The sequence below is a fragment of the Rhincodon typus genome, chromosome 14 (assembly GCF_021869965.1).
Source record: "Rhincodon typus isolate 14 chromosome 14, sRhiTyp1.1, whole genome shotgun sequence".
Classification (NCBI taxonomy): domain Eukaryota; kingdom Metazoa; phylum Chordata; class Chondrichthyes; order Orectolobiformes; family Rhincodontidae; genus Rhincodon; species Rhincodon typus.
In genome coordinates this window covers 20,606,712-20,627,810 of record NC_063345.1, presented here as the reverse complement: position 1 = coordinate 20,627,810, position 21,099 = coordinate 20,606,712, and the positions used below count along the sequence as shown (strand labels likewise).

Below are 21,099 nucleotides of genomic sequence, written 5' to 3'. Positions count from 1 at the left end.
TTCTGTTCCTATGATGCTGCTTGGCCTGCTGTGTTCATCCAGTTCTGCACCTTGCTGTGTCGGATTCTCCAGCATCTGCAGTTCCTACTATCACAGGTATGTAGGGTGGTGAAGAAGGTATTTAGGATGCTGGCCTTCATCGGTCAAAGCACTGAGTATACGAGTTGGGATGTTATGTTACAGTTGTACAAGTCATTGGTGAGGCTGCACTTGGAGTATTGTGTACAGTTTTGGTCACTATTATAGGAAAGACAGTTAAACTTGGAAGTGTGCAAAGAACATTTACGAGGACGTTGCCAGGACTAGTAGGCCCGAGTTATAGGGAGACTTGGGCCAGGATAGAACTTTATTCCTTGGAACATAGGAGATTGAGAGATGATCTTATTGAGATGTATAAAATCATGAGGGGCATTGATAGGATGAATGCCTATAGTCTTTTTCCCAGGGGATGGGGAATGGAAAACTAGAGGGCATAGATTTAAGGTGAGAGAGCATACATTTAAGGAGGACCTGAGGAGCAGCTTCTTCACACAGTGATGCGTTCGTGGAATGGGCTGCCACAGAAAATGGTTGAGGCAGGTACATTAGCAACATTTTAAAAATATTCGGATAGGTACATGGATGGGAAGGTTTTGAGGGATCTGGACCAAATGCAGGCAATTGGAACTAGCTGAGTGGGCACCATTGTCAGCATGGACCAGTTTGGGTAAAGGGTTACAAGCTTCAAAATCTCCCCTCCCCCTACCGCACCCCAAAACTAGCCCAGCTCATCCCTGCCCTCCTAACCTGTCCTTCCTCCCACTTCTACCTACTAACCTCATCCCGCCCCCTTGACCTGTCCATCCTCCCTACCTCCCCACCTACACTCACCTTTACTGGCTCCATCCCCGCCTCTTTGACCTGTCTGTCTCCTCTCCACCTATTTTCTCCTCTATCCATTTTCTATTCGCCTCCCCCTCTCTCCCTATTTATTTCAGAACCCCCTTCCCCTCCCCCATTTCTGAAGGAGGGTCTAGGCCCGAAACGTCAGCCTTCCTGCTCCTCTGATGCTGCTTGGCCTGCTGTGTTCATCCACCTTGTTATCTCAGTTTGGGGAAAGGGCCTGTTTCAATGCTGTATTACTCTATGGAGGTACAATTTTCCTCTTCAGAACTTTGCTCTGCAGCTGAGGTCTCTCTACTTACTGCCATCCTCCCAACTTGGTATTCTCTGTCTTTTCCCCCCGCCCACCTCTGCCCTTTATAATTCAAGTTGCAGATTCTTGAAACACACTCACATTTTCTTCCTCCACTAGTTCCAGTCGTTAATTTTCCGTTTCCACTTTCATCCATTTTGATTCCAAAGTTCTTTCTCTGCTCTTTAGAATTCTAAATGGTGTATTTCTTTGTGTTCAAGTTATTTTAACTGTAACTCAATCAATAACTAACCCAAATATGGCCCCCATCTATTTGTCACAAAAGTTCAACTTCATGAATATTTCATCAATTTACCTTAAGTTACCTGGAAGGTTGAAGACTAAAGTCACATACCTTAATGAAAATCATATTTGAATTTGCTGTTCAGACCTTTGGTAAAAGGAAACCTTCACAAAACCAAAAACTAACAGCAATTTTACCTTCACGTTAAAATCCTAATTCCCAAATGATAATTACAAACCTTTATCACAGTAGTCACATACTCTGCTAGAGCTGGGAACTTGTACACCTCAGAGCATGTTGCACTTTAGCCTCAGCGTGTACAAGTCGTTAATACCCAACAGGCTAGGGTTGGAGCACAGAATACATTTGGAAAGAAGGGCTTTTAGGGTTGAAGAAAGTCACAACAAAAGAGACCTTCCATTTCTTTTGTCTAAAGGTAGGCAATAAATCCTGGGCCGGCCAGCAAGACTGACATCCCATGAACGAACGGAAGAAAAAAATACTGCTGCATAAATGTTGTTAAAATAAGGATTACCCAAAACAATTCACAACAATTTCAGGTTCAGTAAATGAGATCTAACATTGATCACCAAGGACAAGAGTAGTAGCATGATTCATTTGGGTATAGGAAATGGACAACAGTATTAGTATCTGAAGCTTTAAATTTGGAAGAGAAATTTTTGAAGAACTTCATCTAAAATACTTAAAGGCATGGACGAGAGTTCCAACAGCAGAAAGGTTGACAGAGGGGCTAGTGATATTAAGACAATTCTTTGTCTTTAACCAAGAAAAATAGAACCAGAGGATCTGCTGCACAGTTTTGCAATTTTCTATAAGCTTTATGACAAACTGTCCCAATTGTCTTCAGGGACCTAGGCCAACAATGTTCTTTTAAATTGCACAGTCCCCTGCACCATTTTAAAAAAAGTTGCCATATCAGCAATGAAACTCATAATGACATAATTGTTATGTTAACTAAAGGCACCTTAACCTATCCAAACAATTTTGACAATCCTTTTGTACTAAGGAATGCTGTGAAATAAATATGATACAAGTAAACCCAATTACTTTTGGTCAGATTTACTTCTGCATTTGTGTGCTTACACACAAGAACATATATTCCAGTGATCAGGCAAGTAATAAGCAGGATTTCTTTCAGTGACGCGCTAGGTGATACAAAATGAAATCTGAGCTAATCTTTACTGACAGGAATCATGAAGCTGATAGGTCTGCAATACTCCGTTACACTGTGTTTCACTGATCAAATCAGCTTAGCTGTGATAAGCAGAGAATAACCTGTTACTTGGCTTCAGATAACTCCGTACCCCACTATTGTCACGACCAATGTAGTTCTGCTAGAGATGCTATGGATGGTTATCAAATTCTGCATTTGTAAACTACATGATCTTAAATGGTGAACCTCATGCACAAATGATGTTTAAAACTTTATCCTTTCTTCCATGTTAGATGCGTGCAGCATGAGTTTCAGGGTAATATGCGAGTTTAAATGAATGTTCTTATTAAGCTGCATACAGGTTAAGCTATAACAAATGTAATCATTCTGACTTGGCATAAATGTATCATTGATAGATAAATCCTAAGTACAGCTCTCTCTGCATCTTCTGGCTGACAAACATCAATGAGAATAAACTACAGAACAATAAATGCAACGTTCAAAAAGGTCAATGCATGGGACCTTTGAGGGCTGCATTGTCCGATTTCCTCTGTGGGGATGAGTTGACGATGGGAGTACATATTAGATACCACTACACCCACATGCATTTCGATTTTAATAGTTGTTTTTGCCATCTTTGACCTCTATTATTTTTAATGTGTCAGTTTTGGGAAGAGACTGTTCATTCCACAGGGAACAAAAGCTGTGATTTTCTCAATAGCTTGCTTTGGAGATCCTGGACCAGGCCAATAGGTTTTTGCTTTTTAATTAGATGCTTACTCAACAAAACAAAAATACAATATTCATCAGAGGTACTTTATTTATTAGAGTAGCAATTCTATATACAGTTTTTTAAAAAAAAAATCAGAATTACGTTACACTTATTTCAGGCTTTTTAACTCAAAGCCTGAGAGCCACTTTCATGGTTCAAGAATGTTACCCTTTGCAAATAGGACTTAATATTGTGATGAAATAAAGCATATATAACTGCATAAAGTAAATATAGATTCTACTGAAATATTCATTTAAAAAACAAATGTTGCAAATTTGGGTAGAGTACTTACGGATTGGAATGCAGGAAGTTAGAATTTGGTATTTGTAAAATGCTGGGCGGGGCAGGGGGAAGCATTGCATGGTCCCTTTAGAAGATCGTGTGTTTAGAGATTTAAAATGGGTGTCTGCAAGCAGCAGTTTCAAAGTTTGCAAGAACACAGAGCACCCGAATTGAAAAGTTTATATCGAAAGGCCGTACAGTTAGCAGGCCAAGCAGCAGTTTCTATCATGACAACAGGCTTTTGAATTTAGCCAAATTGAACCAGGTACTTTGATACCAAAAACTTATTAAATTTAAGTCTGATGGTTTTGACAATATAGGACCAATCCTATTGTTAGGTATATTTTATTAGTCTTGATGACAAATCAAATAAAGGGACAGTCGGACAAAGACCCCACAGCTAGCTACCAATCTGCCAGAGAGAACAGCACTCAGCTCTCAAGAGAATCGTTGGCTCTCAGAGCCTCATCCATGTCTTAGAGAAAGCACCATCTAAATAACAACGGTACCAACTAGCACACCTAGTTAATATTCCTGACAGAAGAATTGACACAGCAGGCACAGAACATTCCAGAAGACATGTAATCTGGCTGTGATCAAGAGACTAAAATTTTTTAGAAGTGGGACTTTTATTTATTGGAACAGCATACCATTAGAATCTTACTTTTTTCAGGAATAGTTAGTACTTAGAAGGGATTTATTCAGTTTGTTAATAGTTTAGTTAATTTGTTCACTGTTAGAGTTAGTGAAATAAATTGTTACTTATTGATTTTAAAGTGAGTGTCAGGGATTTATTTTATTTAACCACTAGAGGTTGCTGAAAAGCAGGTTACACCACTTTTTACACTCCTTTTACAGATTATAGGGTGAGATACTCCTTTTTGGGTGTTTCGGTTTTAATTCTCAGAAGGGGTCAACCTCCACTTCATAACACACAAGCCAATCTTATGCACCTCAAGTGGCACATGGAAGGGATGTTAAAACTTAAATGGAGAAATATTTCGACAATATGCTAGTGGTACTTCTCAGATTGATCTGAGGTAATAAATGAAATGCCTGGAGAACTACTTAGATCCATTACTGTTCCTCATTTGCAATGACTTTTATAAGATAATAAATAAAAAGTTAACTCCGCAGATGGTCTCCAAAATGTGAAAAAAAGTGAGCTGCCAAATTAATTATTAAGATATAGTTATTAGGGTAGACAAATGGAAAACGGTCTTTAATGCGAAGTGAGATATTGCAATATAGTACCCTATGAAGCAAACCATCGAAGTGTTGCATGTAGACAGTTTGGAAATGTCACTTCTTTAGTCAGTGAAGGTATTTTTGTAGCATAATTACAAAGCGAATATACACAAAATAAAATGTTGTCTATTTTAAGTTGAGAAAATATGGGCTATTGACAGCATATTGTTAAAACCACATATCACTTTGTGCTAGGTTTGCTTAGAAAGACTAAGACAGAGTTAAAATAATTCATGTGCTGAGACCAATGTTATATAGATAAGCTGAAAAACTATGCTGCTGACGAAAAAAGGAAGAAATAGAACAGAATACTAGAAAAATAATACATGATCTGATCCATAGCGCAAAAACAGTTTTCTGAAACGCAGAATACATTTTCCCCGAAACTGGAATCTCTCGATCAAGTGTGCATTTTGTGTACATGAACCTGGACAGTACTCAAAATGCAACAAATCTGAATTTGATCCTGTTACTTGTTTTATGAATATTTTACATTAGTGGGTACACTGGCTTACTTATCAGCATTTTAATGCATTGCAAGAAAGCTTCATATTTATTTCCCAGTACAATAGTATCACCATGACAAGAGATAGAGCTATGTGCCTGTAGTTTTCTGCCCCATACAAAACCAGACAGCATTGACTAAATTAAAGTGCTTTTAGTACAAAACATATCTAAATACGCACAAAATTGATAACAAGATACTGCTTATGGTGGATATTTAAGAAAATTGAAAAGTAGGCTTGTGCTATCCAGTTTAATTATAACAATTAGCAACTGGTAATTTCTCACACAAAACAGACCAATTCAAAATCTCACCATGACTGCATTCGTCCAACATTTAATATTTGGTTTATAGATAACTATTTATACAGTGTAATACTGCAGTATTATTTATAGTAATCAGAATGTGCCATTTAATAGAGTAAAAGAAATTTTGCCAAGTGAATTACATAATTTATATAATCCGTGATCATTACTGCATTGAAGATTGAATTCAATGACTGTCCATTTTGTCTTGAAAGCCGTAAGTGATAACTGAATCAAAAATAGAGATGGCTGGAAAAGCTCAGCAGGTCTGGCAACATCTGTGAAGAGAAATTAGAGTTAACGCTTTGTGTCTGGTGACCCTTCCTCAGAACCAGACCCGAAACGTTAATTCTGATTTCTCTTCACAGATGCTGTCAGACCTGCTGAGCTTTTCCAGCAATCTCTATTTTTGTTTCTGATTTACAGCATCCACTGTTCTGTTTTTATTTAGTGATAACTGAATGTCCATTTTAGCCTCAGATTGTTTTCATGAAAAAAAGGGACACCTGTGATTTCATGAGATAACACGGTGTAGAGCTGAATGAACACAGCAGGCCAAGCAGCAAGGCTGACGTTTCGGGCCTAGAGCCTTCTTGCTCCTATGATGCTGCTTGGCCTGCTGTGTTAATCCAGCTCTACAGAGTGTTATCTCAGATTCTCCAGCATCTGCAGTTCCTACTACCTGTGATTTCATAGTGGGTTTTGGAATGATGGGGACAGACAGTGTGCACATCTGCTTGCACGCGTGTTTGTGTACATTTCTATCCATGACAGAGCCATGTGGAGTGTGAACACAAGAGATAGTAACAGTGGAAAGAAATGTTACAACTGGAGGGAGGGTAGGTAGCACAATGTACTTTCTATAAGCATCATACTTACGTTCTGTAACACTTCCTAGTATTAAAACACTTTATTTAATAGAGGCATTACACATCAAGTGCATCTTCCAACACTGTGCATAATGCCATAGGTATCTACTCACAATGCACGGAATCTTGTCTACAGTGCATATTTCCTGCAAGTCTAACATTTACCTTTTTATAAGGTCATGAATGGCGCGACAAAAACAGACTGGAAATGATGGGCAGGATCGTACAAGTGTCCATAAAATTACCATTGAGAAGCCAGTAAGCATACATAAACCAAACTGTAACAACAAAAGCTTTTGATATATTAGGGTATTTTTAAAACCAGGCATCAAAATCTACAAAAGGAATTACATAGGGATAAAGCCCTTTATTGTCATCACTCTCCAATTCTAAACAAAATATTGTCATGTAATGATGCTGGTCTCCCAAATGCTCCTTTTGAACCCCTTTTGTACAAACCCATGTCAAAAAATATCTTTCAGCTTCTGAAGGTGTTGACTCATCCTTAAGTACCGTGCCCTCTGACTAAAGCCATTCTTTGAGAGAATGGGCTATTGTAAACACAAGATGCAGTACAACTCAACTCAATTGGGTCCTCACCCAATAGCTATACACACATTCTAGCCAATGCTACTGGGTATCAATCAGCTGGAATCCTAGCTACTTTTATTTCTTATGCCCGGGGAGCCAATAGCATTGATAATTTATTCGTTGCCAATTTAACTTGAGATCTGCAACAAAACAGAATCTCCTGTTCATTTTAACATTGGAATTAAAAAATAATTTGCAACCATTACTTATATCAGACATCTGCACTTCAGGAGACCGGTACAAAGGCAAGGCTGAAGTTTTTCAGACATAGATAAGGAACAACCAGTGTAATCAGCAGTCAGACCTTCTGGTTCAGGAAAATTCTCCAGGGTCTCCTTCCTGATCAGAATATAGTAAGCAAAGCTCCAAATGGAACAGCCTACTAAAACATGTGTGGAACTGTGCAAGAAGTTGATGGCTTCAAGAGAAAAATAATGAGGAATAAAGAAAGAAGACAAAAAAGTCAAACCTTTGAAGAGGAAGGAAAAAAAATCCTTATCAAGTTCTATACTCATCACATAGCTGCAATGTGCATATCCTTTGCTAAGGGAAACAAGTTGCAGTCAATTTGCTCAAATCATTGCTATGATATATAAATTACTTTCAAAAGAACCTAGGTACAGAAGTAGGCCATTCAGTCCCTTAAGCCTGTTCCACCATTCAATGAGATCATGACTGATCTATGGCCTAAGCCCATACGTCTGCTTTTGATCCTATCACTTAAATCTTTGCTGAACAAAAGTTTATCTCAAATTAACAACTGATCTAGCAAAGATAGTTCCAAATATTTACCATCCTTTGGGTGTAGAAGTAGTTCCTAACAGCTCTCCTGATTCATCTGGCCCTAATTTAGCCCTAAGTCTAGTTCTAGAGTCTCCAACCAATGAAATAGTTTATCTTTACCTACTCTGTCTTTTGTTAATAGCTTGAAGGCTTTGATCAACTGACCCTTTTTCTCTAGCATTTAGAAAGTTAAAGAGGCCTATTTTGAGTAGCCTCTCCTTAGAAGTTAACCTCTGAAGATTGGGTATTATTCTTATAAATCTATGATGTACTCCCTCCAAGGCTAATATATCCTTCCAGATCTGCTCACAGTACTCCATGCAAAATCTATCCATGGTTTTGTATGCCTGCAGCATATCTTCTGCAACCCAATACTCCAGTTCTCTGGATATAAAGGCTAGTATTCCATTAGCTTTGATTATTTTCTGCACCCGAACTTCCAAGTCTTTTTGGACATCCACTGTACTTAACTTCATCCCACCTACAAAGGATCCTGATGTATCCTTTTGTGGTCCAAAACAGATAACCTCACACAATTCTATTTTCATTGTGCCTGGAGAATTGAGATAATTAAAAGCTCACTTGAAGGAAAAGTCTGGTTACATATTTGTATTGACAAATTGAATGACTATAAACAAAAAATATTTGCCAAAATGTGTTATCAACACACTGGTTTTTCAAACACAATATAAATTGTCTTCAAAGAACCCAAGATAGAACTTTGAGGGAAGTGATAAGTTTAGTTATAAAAGGGAAAAGCAACTACAACTACACGTTGAACATACATCTTAAATACACCGGATGTCCTTCTTTACTCCCTGTTCAAAAGTTTGGTTACCCAATTTTCCTCAGTTGTTTATTCCTTTTTAATTCTCTCCTAATGGCATCAACATCTTGCTAGGGTATAGTTCCAAACATCTATTTGGAGGTTATTCCACAGAAGGCCTACATAGCTTAGTCAGACTCTTCACACACCCACTTGTAGCTGCACTCAATAAATTGTGATCAAAATTGGTCACTCTGGCAAAGTTTCCTCATCCAGGGGTTCTGACTAATGGTTCGTTGATCTATGACTGGAGCAGCTTTACCTCTGCAGTTTAACTAGGCTGTATCGGAAATGAAAATATTGGAAATGAATATTATTTAATTGGAGTAATATTTGTTTTCTTTATGGAGCACAAAATTACATTCAGAACATTTTTAAAACATATCAAATCTAACTGTGCAATTAGAGGCAATATTTAATTCAGTTATCATCCAATTTACATTTAATATAAAAATAAGGCATTGAAGCTAGCATTTTACAATGCATTTCAATCAACTTGCATCTTTCTGGTTTTGAACCTAGGTCCCAAGGCACCATGCACTCCCAGTTATTTAATTATTAGCTGCATTCATATTTTGCACCAAACTTTCTTCACTAACAGTTTGAATCAATAATCACATTGTAAAAGTTTTCTAGGTGATCAAACAAACATCATTGCACTTCAAAAGAATTTACTGCAGACTAATGTTTGCTCCCAGTTATTGATACCACAGACATCAAGTCATCTCTTTATTGTAAATGCAAAATGCAAACAGCCAGTTTCACAGTATCTGTTGAAGAAAATGACTCAATGTACAGAACAGAATGTGGCATTTTAGGTCAAGCTATTGAAAATGTTACTTCAATATCACATACCAACTAGTATAAATTTACAAGTATGCAAATCAGCCCTTCAGTTTTGATGTACAATTCAGGTTAAGGCACTTTAATCAATCAATCAACAGAAGTGGCATACTTCTTTGAAAATTGCAAACAATTTTAAATTATTTTCTATTTTTCCCAGGATACCTTGAAACCTTTCCAATTTTTAAAATATTTTTCTTGTCCGATAGTAAACTTAAAAATCTGCTAAGGCACTGTAGGCTCTCTTTGGTTTAAGTCTTCCTTTGAGAGACCTTGATTGCAATAACTTTGGAAAGTAATCTGAAACACAACCAAACTCTTCTTAACTTCAAGTGTTTTTTTGTGTATATTTCTCAAGCCATGGTGCCGTCCTTCTAGTTTGTGTGTGTGTCCAGGATCAACTAATAAGAAAGCTAAAAGGTAAAGATAAAATGGGCAGAACTTAAAATAGATTCAATTAGCAAACATTCTAGACAATAACTATATGATAACTTCACAAACACATTTTAGAAAGTTTAAAGCAAACAAAATATTCAAAGCAGCTCTTTAGTTCCACTTGTATGCAAGACTATGATCAAAGTGTTCCTTTGCTTTGCAGGGGTATTACAAGACGCACCTGAATTTTATGGACTTCCCAAGTTATAGTGTGGACTTGTAGAATTCCACAGCTCCAGTCTATGTCTCTGCCTCTGCCATTTCCTCACGCATCAAATTGCTCCAGCAGCAAGGAAAGTTCTCAACCCAAGAGTCTCCAAGTTGGATGTACCAAGGGATAAACTCAGTTACCCCAAGAAAAATGTATTTCCTTATGCAACACGAGGGAACACTTCAAACTGTGGATAAACACCCTAGAGTAGTTTTGCCATTTAATCAGAAGTACATATGCATAAATAAGTTACCATTTAAAAGAATATTATGAGGCTCCTCCACAGAACCAGCTGCATTTTTGTTCAGCTACATGTATGACAAGAACAGATGCCATCTTTTAAAAATCTCAAAGGAAATCTACACTGCGAGAAACCATGCTTAACTGGAGAACATCTACACACATCTCCACTCATCTAAACCTCCCAAAAGCTGAGGTTCAAACTGACAAAAGTTTTATATAATGGAGTGCTGTTGGAGGTGAGAGAGCGAAAACTGAGATGCAGCAGTGTAAGCTTCCCAATTCTCATTCAGATAAGACCACCTGACCTTTTAAGGTATTTATTTTCAAGAACGGAAAGGATTCCCAAAGACTTAACCTTCCAAATCACATTGACAAATAAACCATCTTCCCAATGAACAATAATGCCCCGCACAGCAGTCAGTTTAAAATCAGATTGTAGCATGACAAGTTCAAGGTACCTTAACTCCAGAGTTAACTAGTACACTTTAGGAGATGAGAAGCAGAGATAAATCTAAATAAAAAGTTTCTCATTTTTATCAGTTTGCAAACAGACTTGATGATAAATAGCGACGCAGCAGTTGGGAGGTGTCAGAAAGATAGTATCTTCTGATTTACCCTGTTGACAACAGGGTAACAAATTAAAAATTTGAAAGTAAACAGTAATCAAAAGGAGGAGGAGGAACAAAATCTACTTGAAACAGACCTCAAAAAAGCTCACCTATCATAACCTCCAATATTTGAATGTTTCCTAAGCAATAACCCCATTGCTAATCACAGCTGAGATAAATTACACCAAGCTACTGAAATTGATGAAATAAGACACTGAAAAAGAGGTAACCTTGCTAATAGAAATAAGAGTCACAATTGCTGTTTGATACAGAAAACGCCTGAATACACATCCAATACATAGTTTAAGTTTCAGTCATCATAACATAACTGCATATGCTATTAATAACTCACCGATATGGATATCCATGGTATTTTGCTCTGAAAATAGACAACATTAGGCTGAAGAAAAACCCAACTAGTCCTAGTCCTGCCACACACAAAACTGCAGAGTAAAAAGAAAACACAAAGGTGAATCACCAAGCCACTGCAGCATATTAGTCTACCACAATCACGTGTATGTTTAATTTTAAAAGTCCTTACTTCCTTTTTACAAAATCCATTTTAACATAATTTCCTCCTAAAATTATATCCAGTATTTATTATTCATCGGTTCCCTCAAGACCATTAGTTCAAAAAATTTCAGCAGAAATAATCCAGATCAATTTTTCTCAAAACGATACCATGCTAACATGAGCACACATTGTACTGAACTGCAGGATCTTGGACTGTAACAACGGCCAGCTGAATCTATAAAATTGATACCAAAAAATATTCAGGATTGTAAATGCTAGCAGCTTATCAGGGATGGAGTGAAAAGTGATGAACCAAGATGTAAAGGGGATTGAAACTAACATCAGCACAAAAAGTCAATAATCTAGGCATATCAGTGATCAGATAAATTGAATTGTGTAACATCTTCAAACTAGCTATCAATGATGCAATCAGGATAATAGAAGAGAAAAAAAGTGATACTTTAGTTAATTTACTGGAATCATCTGATCTTTAAAAGGGTAAGTGGTAGATGCTGACATCTATTCCTTAACAGTAATCATGCAATGCTGCACTACATTTAAATCACAATGCCACTTTACTTACACACTTAATCTCTACAAATACAAAATAATAGCCTTCTCACAATTATCGATGAAAGAAAGATTAATTTACAGAAATGCTCATCTTTACACACTTCCATTCAACATAAGAATGTAACAAGTTTATTTGTTTGACAAACTTGCTGTATTTTGTTACCATGGATTACCAAGAGGAAGGATGATAGTGTGATTAACACAAATGGAATAATTTATCCATAACACAACATAGCCACTGTCATATGCAGGGCTGGCCAAAGGATGCATCAGTGCACACACTGAAGATGCCACCATCTTCCGTGTGAGGAGGCAGCTAGGAGCAGAAGTGGACGTTGGATTTTATTTTGGGAGTGTTGGTGATATACGATGTTCATCTGACTTAAAGATACGATTAAGTAAATGAAACAGTCCTGTTGCTGCAACACAAATCAAAATTTGTTAAAGAGAGGAATAAATAACCAGCAGTTAAATAATTACACTCTGCTTTTGCAGAAGTTATTAACTTCATCATAGCCCAGTAAGATTCAAAGCCTTCAAGTAAGGAGGGAAAAATGGCTGAAATGTTTGGGTGGTTGCAAATGTGGGGAGTTTTTTGTGAAGTTCATTCAAAATCTAACATTAGCTTTTTCAAATAATGAAGTTCTGGCAAAATAAATGGAATGATCATAAAAACAAAATCATACCAATACTTCTCAATTAATCTAATTAAGATAACTAGTCGACACAGATGTATTTAGTACTTACTTCTTCTTTTGCCTATTTCCATATTAGACGTTGCTGCTTCGTGAAGAAGCACCATACCTAATGTTATTGCAGCATCTGCATTGGTAGTTAAGGCAAATCATATCAAATTCAAATGAATTACTGTCAGTCATACAGTACAGAAACAAACACTTCAGTTCAACTTGTCAGTGCCAACTAGACATCCCAATCCGACCCAGTCCCATTTGCCAGCATTTGGCCCATATCCCTCTAGACCCTTCCTGTTCTAACACTCATCCAGATGCCTTTTAAATGTTATTGTTGTACCCACTCCACTGCTTCCTTTGGCAGCTCATTCCATACATGCACCACCCTCTGAAAAGTTACCCCTCAGGCCCTTGTAAAATCTTTCCCCTCTCACATTGAACCTATGCCCTCTAGTTTTGGATTCCCCCACCCTAGGAAAAGACCTTGACTATTTACCCTATTCATGCCCCTCATGATCTCATAAACCTCTGTAAGGTCACCCCCAGCCCCCAATGCTCTAGGGAAAAAAAAAGCCTCAACCTATTCAGCCTTTCCCTATAACTCAAACCAGGGCCCCAGCATTAAGTGTACAAGTCCTGCCCTGGTTTGCCTTACCAAAATGCAACACCTCACATTTGTCTAAATTAAACTCCACCTGCTATTCCTCAGCCCATTGGCCCATCTCATCAAGGTCCTGTTGTACTCTGAGATGATCATCTTCACTATCCACTTCACCACCTATTTTGGTGTCATCAGCAAACTCACTAACCATACCTCCCATATTCACATCCAAATCATTTATAATCAATGACAAACAGCAGAGGACCCAGCAACAATCTGTGGGGCACACCACTGGTCACAGACCTCCAGTCCAAAAAGCAACCTTCTACCACCACCCTCTTTCTCCTACCTTCAAACCATATTTGTATCCAGTGACTTGGAGACAATAAGGACTGCAGATGCTGGAAGCCAGAGTCTATAGGTGAGAAGCTGGAAAAGCATAGCAGGTCAGACAGCATTTGAGGGGTAGGCAAGTCAACGTTTCGGGCGCTTGGACAAAAGAGAAGATATATGACAGGGAGAGATAAAGTAGCACGAGAGTAAAATAGTTTAGAAATAGGAGAGATCGGTCGAGGAAAATCCGAGGCAAACTTGGGTTTGGAGTGCGCATACAAAATGGCAAATAACGAAAATAAAAGGTTGGTGATGAGGCACAAGATGCCACATAGGACAATAACAATAAACAATATCTGAATCAAACAAGATGACCGGGAATGTAGGATTCCCGATTGCAAGGTGTTCTGGAAATACAGGTCAAGAAAATGAAGTAACAGAATTGATCACAAACTATAAAAGAACTGGAGAAGGATTTTGCAAACATTTAGGAACAACAGTTACAACACGAGGTGCATACACCAAGGTCACCAAATAATTCAAAGGCAGGAAATTTGGAGACATATTATAAAAAGGTTCAAGTAGAGCTCAGTAAAAATGATAGGAAACTAATTATCCTAATAAAGATTAAGAGAATAGGTGGTGATTTTCTTTTGGATTGGGTGGTTGGGGTTTAGGAAGGAAGATGAGAAGTTGTAAGAAATATTACCAGAATTAGATCCAACAAGGCTATCCTTGTTATTCTGTTGGAAACGCATTTCAAGCATGAGGTGAGGAACAAGTGGAAATTGTTTATTTAGTAGGAACATGGTAGAGTCATTATAACATCAAGTTTATGAAAGATTTGGAACAGGACAAGAATAAACAAGCATAAAAAAATTTAACTGGATAGTGGCTATCTTCGGTTAGGATACTACAATACAATTTAGACCAGGTGGATTGAAATTAAAGCAACGATAGGCTAAATAGTAATTCCACAACAGGAGATTGGTCAGAGACTGATAATTTGGAAGTTAAGACACTTAAAAGGTTTGTAGGTCAGACAAAATTACAGAATAGATTTAACAAGAAGTGTGCAGCAGTATATTTAGGTAGGGAGAATGGGTACCAGTAATACAAACTAAATGATATGATTTTAAAGAGAGGGCAGGAAAAGAGAGATGTGGGTGTACTTTTTAAAAAACTAATTTCTGGGATGTGAGCATCACTAAGTTGTTTGTTACCCATCCCTAATTGCCCAGAAGGCATTTAGGAGTTAAGCACATTGCTGTGGGGCTGGAGTTACATTCAGCCAGACCAGGTAAGGGTGGCAGATTTCCTTCCCTAGACGACATTAGTGAACCAAATGGATTTTACAACTGACAGTGATTACATGGTGACTTCTGGTCAACTTTGTTCCAGATCTTTATTAAATTCGACTGGGCAGAGAGAAGGGAGTCAGTAACAAGACAGGGGGCCCAACACTTCAGCTTTGACTGAGCAGAAAGAAGGGTGTCAGAAACAGGATAAACCATGGTCCAGAATCAGGGGCACAACACTTCATCTTCAATTCAGCAAAGAGAAGGGAGTCAGCAACAAGATGAGTCAGCAACAAGATAAATCAAGCCCCAGTATTTGGTGTGTGGATACGCAGGGGCAGACAGCACAGCTTAACAGCTGCAGCTGCGGCTTCAGGGGATTGCTGCTTGCGCACACAAATCAAAGAGTAACACAAGAAAGCATGCATTGGTGGGCTCAAGATTTTATTTGGAAGAAGGGATTAACTGAGAAACAACAGGAATAAGTGAGAGTAAGGGCCAATATAATGAAGTAATACAAGTAAGGAAAACTGGGACAAAGGAAGCAAGTTAGTTGTATGCTTACAAACTTTAAATAAAGCAAGTATCCAAGGGGTTTAGGGGAAGTTATAGCAGCAGAGCTCGCAGCTGCAATATGCGCCTGTGCTATGTAGCAAATCATGAAAGCTTGAATTGTCCCCGGTGCTGACATGTGCAGGAAGTGTGTCCAGCTGCAGCTACTGACTAATTGTATTTTGGAGCTGGAGCAACAGCTGAATTCACAGTGGAGCATCTGTGATGCTGGGTACATCATATGTCATGTTCAGCGAGGTAGTGACACTACAGGTTAAGAATGACAGGCAGAAAGGGCACGGGTGACCACCAGGCAGAGTTGAAGAAGGCAAGCAGTGCAGGAGTCCCATAGTCATCCCCTTTTGTAATGGATATATCATTTTGAATACCTTAAACCCATGTCCTTCTCTAGTTTTGGACTCCCCCACTCTACGTAAAAGACTTTGGCTATTTACTCTATCCAGGCCTCTCAATGATTTTATAAACATCTAAAAGGTAACCCCTCAGCCTTCGATGCTCCAGAGGAAAAAAGCCCCAGTCTATTCAACCTCTCCCTATAGCTCAAACCCTCCAGTCCAGTCCCTATCATTTACTGAAAAAGTTCTGCCCTGGTTTACTTTACCAAAATGCAACACCTCTTTTATCCAAATTAACTCCATCTACCGCTCCTCAGTCCATTAACCCATCTGATCGAAGTCCCATTGTACTCTGAGATAATAATCTTCACTGTCCATTACACCATCAATTTTGGTGTGATCTGCAAACTCTCTAACCATACCTCCAATATTTGCATGACGAAAAGCAGCGGACCCAGTTGATCCTCATGGCACACCACTGGTCACAAGTCTCTGAAAAACATCCCTTCACCACCACCCTCTGATGAATAGTAGGACGTCGTAAAGCACAGAGGATCAGAGGGACCATGGTGTGCACATCCACTGGTCACTTAAAGCAGCAGGATGGGTAGATACTTGCCTTTATTAGCTGAGGCACAGAGTTCAAGGACAGAAGGTTATGTTGGAACAGTAAGAGTGATGGTTAGGCCACAGCTAATTCTGGAATTCACATTATAGCAGGGATGTGATAGCACTAAGAGGGGTTGCAATGGAGATTTACTAGGATGTTGCCTGGGCTGGAGAGTATTAGTTATGAGGACACATCAGCTAGGCTAGGGTTGTTTTTTTTTGGAGCAGAGGAAACCGAGGAGGGACATAATTGAGATGTTTAAAATTATGAGGGGTATAGGCAGAGTAGACAGAAAGGAAGTTTTCCCCTTGATGCAGGGATAAATTACCAGGAGGATGTAATTTAGAGTAAGACGCAGGAAGTTTAGAGGGGAAAATAAAACAAAAAATTACCCAGAAGTAGGTGGGAACCTGGAACTCATTGCCTACAAAGGTTGGTAGAGGCAGAAAAGCTCATTAAATTTTAGTAGTATTTAGACGTACGCTTGCAATGTCAAGGCATACTCGGCTATGGGCCAGGTGCTAGAAAATAGGATTAGAATAGGCAGGTGTTTGTTTTTGACAGAAGCAGACTCAATGGGCCAAAGGGCCTTTTTCTGCGGTGCAGACCTCAATAACTCTATGAATTCAAATTTCACCATCTGCTATGGTGAGATTTGAACCAATATCCTTTCTGGATTGTTAGTCCTGTAACATTACCACAACATGTACACAAATTTTAAGAAACTGTCAGAACAAGTTAAGAAAATTGTTTAAATAAAAGCACGTAAGCTGCTTGGCTCTATTTAAAGGGTAAAACATGGAATTTATGCCAAGCCTTTCTACAACACTTCAGGTGAAGTTGTGTGTTCAGTTCTGGGCACTATACATTAATCAAGGTCTTACGGAGGATGCAGGAGAAAACTCCTAGAATGCTACCGGGAATGAAGGGCTTCAGTGGACAGACTAGGGAAGTTGAGCTTAATCGTCCTAGAGAAAGTATGAGGAGTTTTGATAAGAGCATTTTATGTGTAGTTTGAATCAAGCAATTAAGCAGAAACTACATCCCATTGTAAAACATTCAGCAACTGAATGCCATACATTTACAGAGCTTGGCAAAACACCCAAGGGAACAGGGAATTGGGTAAATACTCGAAAGGAAGAAAACAACAGATAAAGCAAGTGTACATTTACTAGGTAAATCTACAAGCACAGAAGTCACACGACACCATCTTCCAATCCAACAAGTTTATTTGAAATCACAAGCTTTTTCAGCACTGCTCCTTTGCCAAGCCTGATGAAGAGGCAACACTCCGAAAGCTTGTGATTTCAAATAAACTTCTTGGACTGTAACATAGTGTTATAGGACTTCCGACTTTGTCCACGCCAGTCCAACACCAGCACCTCTACATCAGGTCTACAAACAGGCAGCACAAACCTAGTCTGCTGAATGGCTTCCTTCTGTACTGAATTAGTATGATTTTGAAATCTGATTAGTTTTACTCAATTCTACAGAAAGCAATTTTAATTTTACTTTGTTCTCATTGACCTTTATATTTTGCACATGTCCCATTCTAATTACTTCTTCTTCAGCTTCAGTATTTCATACTGTTTCTTCCAGCTAAGTAATATTCAAGTTGCAAGTTTCTATACTAACAGTGTAAATATTTTTGATCAACCTGTAGGACATGATTAATTGAACCCAACCTCTCTCCTTGTGGTACCGCGCCTCAACTCTCCATCTGGTGATAAATCCAAGGTCATATTCAAATCACCAGCAACTGAGTCCATGTCAGCCAATGATCAAATCAAACTCAAAGTTTCAGACTGGCAACCTTGCAGGCAACTGGTAAAATGCGAGCTTTTGATCCTATATGTTCATAACAGGCTTGCAAACTGGAAGTAGAAGTGTACATAAAATATGCCTCACCAAAAATAATATCAAACTGTAGATAATTATGGTCATTACATTGAAGCTTTTTTTTTCAGTTCTTCAGTTTTTGAATATATAAACTATTGTGTCACAACAAAGGCCAAAGGATACTCAGCAAAATCACAATGTGCGTTTCAGCTACAAATTGTGCTTGACTGTTTCCATGAATGTAACTCTGAAAATGAGAAAAGTAACAATGATTAAAGGCTCATTAATTCAGGGTTTCAATTATAGCAATTTATAGCTTTAGCAGGTTACAAATTAGACAATCTAAATTGTGCAACGTACCTTTAGGCTTCAATTTCCCACGAATAGAAAATCAAAAAGCCAACAACACAGAAAAAAAACAAATTTGCTCTGACACAGACATGCCATTTGTCTACAATAATAAATGTGCAAATCACAGTCCCCAACTATTTCCTGTAGCCCCATAAATTTCTTCAGGTGCTTATGCAAATTACTTTCAAAAGCTATAATTGATTTTGACTCTATCCCACACAGGCTGTACGCTCCAAATCCTAACAACTCACTGCATAATATTTTCATGTCATTGATTCATATACATAAATAAAACATAAAACAAAGAGCAGCAGTCGATACATGGACCTCAGAGAAAGGACCACCACCACCTGGAAGTTTCCTCAAAGACACTCACCATCCTGACTTTTTGAAATATATCACCGTTCCCTCACGTTGCTTGGTCAAAATCGTGGAATTCCCTCCCTAAGGGCATTGTGGGTCTACCTATAGCACATAGCTTGCAGCAGTTCAAGATGGCAGCTTTACCTCACCTTCTCAAGGGCAAGTAAGTATGGGCAATAAATGCTGGTCAGCCAGTGCCCACACCCCACGAGAGAATAAAAAAAGCCACTCAGCCCTTTGATCCTGTTCTACCATCCAAGATGATCAAGGCCAAATTGAATACAACCTCAAATCTTAATTGCCATCTACCCATAATCTTTCACCATCCCACTAAACAAAAATCTACCTTGCCTGAAAAATACTCAAGAATTCTCTTCCTGAAAATGTAGTAGAAGCAGAGTTCCAAGGACACACAGACCTCAGAGAAAGAAGGCCTTATAAACTTTCTGCTGTTTAAATGTGCGGCCACTGATTTTTAAGCAGTGACCCCTAGTTCTACACTCTCGCGTAAGAGGAAATATCCTCTCCAAATGTATCTTACCAAGTTAATTTGTTGGACAACTCAAGTCAAGTTTTCTTATTTCTCAATTTGCTCGCTAGCAGGATCAGTTTCTCTCATTCCTCTGTCTCTGTTTCACGATTTTGAACATCACCATCAAAAATCCTCCAACGTTCTCCTCTCAATCCCAGCTACTTCAAACTATCCATGTAAGTGAAGTTTCTCATCCATGGAACCATTTGTGAAAATCTTTTCTGCATTCCTTTTAATGCCTCCAGGAGCCAAAAATTAAATGCAACACTCCAGTTGAGTCTGAACTAATCTTTTATAAAGAAGCATTATTTTACTTTACTCTTTTACAGGATGAGCGTGTCGCTGGCTAGGCGAGCATTTGCGTATCCCCAATTTCTCTTGTGAAGCTGATGAATACCCTTCTTGAACCGGTGCAGTCCATTAGGGCAAATATATCAAAGTGCTGACAGAAAGAAACTTTCAGGATTTTAACCCAGCAAGTGAAGAAACCATGATCAAGTTCCAAATCAGAGCAGTGTGCAATTTGGAGGGGATCTTCTAGGCAGTGTTCCCAGACATCCACTGCTCCTGTCCTTCTAGGTAGAAATCACAATTTAGAACATGCTATTCAAGCAAGACTGATGAGTTGTTGTAGTGCAACTAGCAGATGGTACACACCGCTGTCATTGTGCTTTAGTGATGAAGAGAAGAATATTCAAGCTGGTGGATGGGGTGCCAAACAAACAGTCTGCATGGTACTGGACAGTGTCAAGATCCTAGCATGTTATTGGAATTTAAGAATGGACAGAAACGGAGCTGAATGTTGGATGGTGATCATTAGAACGGATTTGATGAAAGGGCATCAACCAAAAACATTAACTGTTTTTCTCCTTTCCACAGGTGCTGTTGGACCCACCATGTATTTCTTTTAGATTTTGTTTTGTCAAAATCAGTTCTGAAAATTTTAACTGACCTAAACTGAATAGATATTTTTTATTTTGGGTGTTTGTGCAGGAAGTAATGAGGGGTGCACATGCAAAGGGGAGAACTCCGTATTTTATACAAGCTTGTGTGCAAAGTGCACTTTAACATCACCTTTGACTTATCTAGTTCTTAGCTGAAGATTACAAAGGATTCCTTCATCAGCGTTTCTGTCTACCATACCATATTGTATTATGGACCAGGCCAAACCCACTCAAAATATATTAAGATGATAGGGTCTAGGCTAACTTTTTCTTATTTTAAAAGTCAAGTGCAAGGTGTTGCATTCCAGATACAATTTGATTGGTCAAACTACTTGACTTTAAGCAAAGCACACTTTATTTTTACACGACAGTTAAGAGAGACAAATTAAAAGAATTAGCTTAACTGTAACTATCGAAATGCTTAACAAA

General features: G+C 38.4%; 1 long non-coding RNA gene across 1 annotated transcript; it reads right to left on the bottom strand.

Moving 5' to 3' along the window:
- Positions 1-9,460: 9,460 nt before the first annotated feature.
- LOC125484830 lies at positions 9,461-18,764 on the bottom strand. Its single transcript, XR_007263652.1, has 4 exons — positions 18,664-18,764; positions 12,947-13,021; positions 11,466-11,556; positions 9,461-10,029 (listed from the first exon to the last, which is right to left on the bottom strand). It is a non-coding gene; the product is annotated as an uncharacterized LOC125484830 (long non-coding RNA).
- Between the last annotated feature and the right edge of the window lie 2,335 nt (positions 18,765-21,099).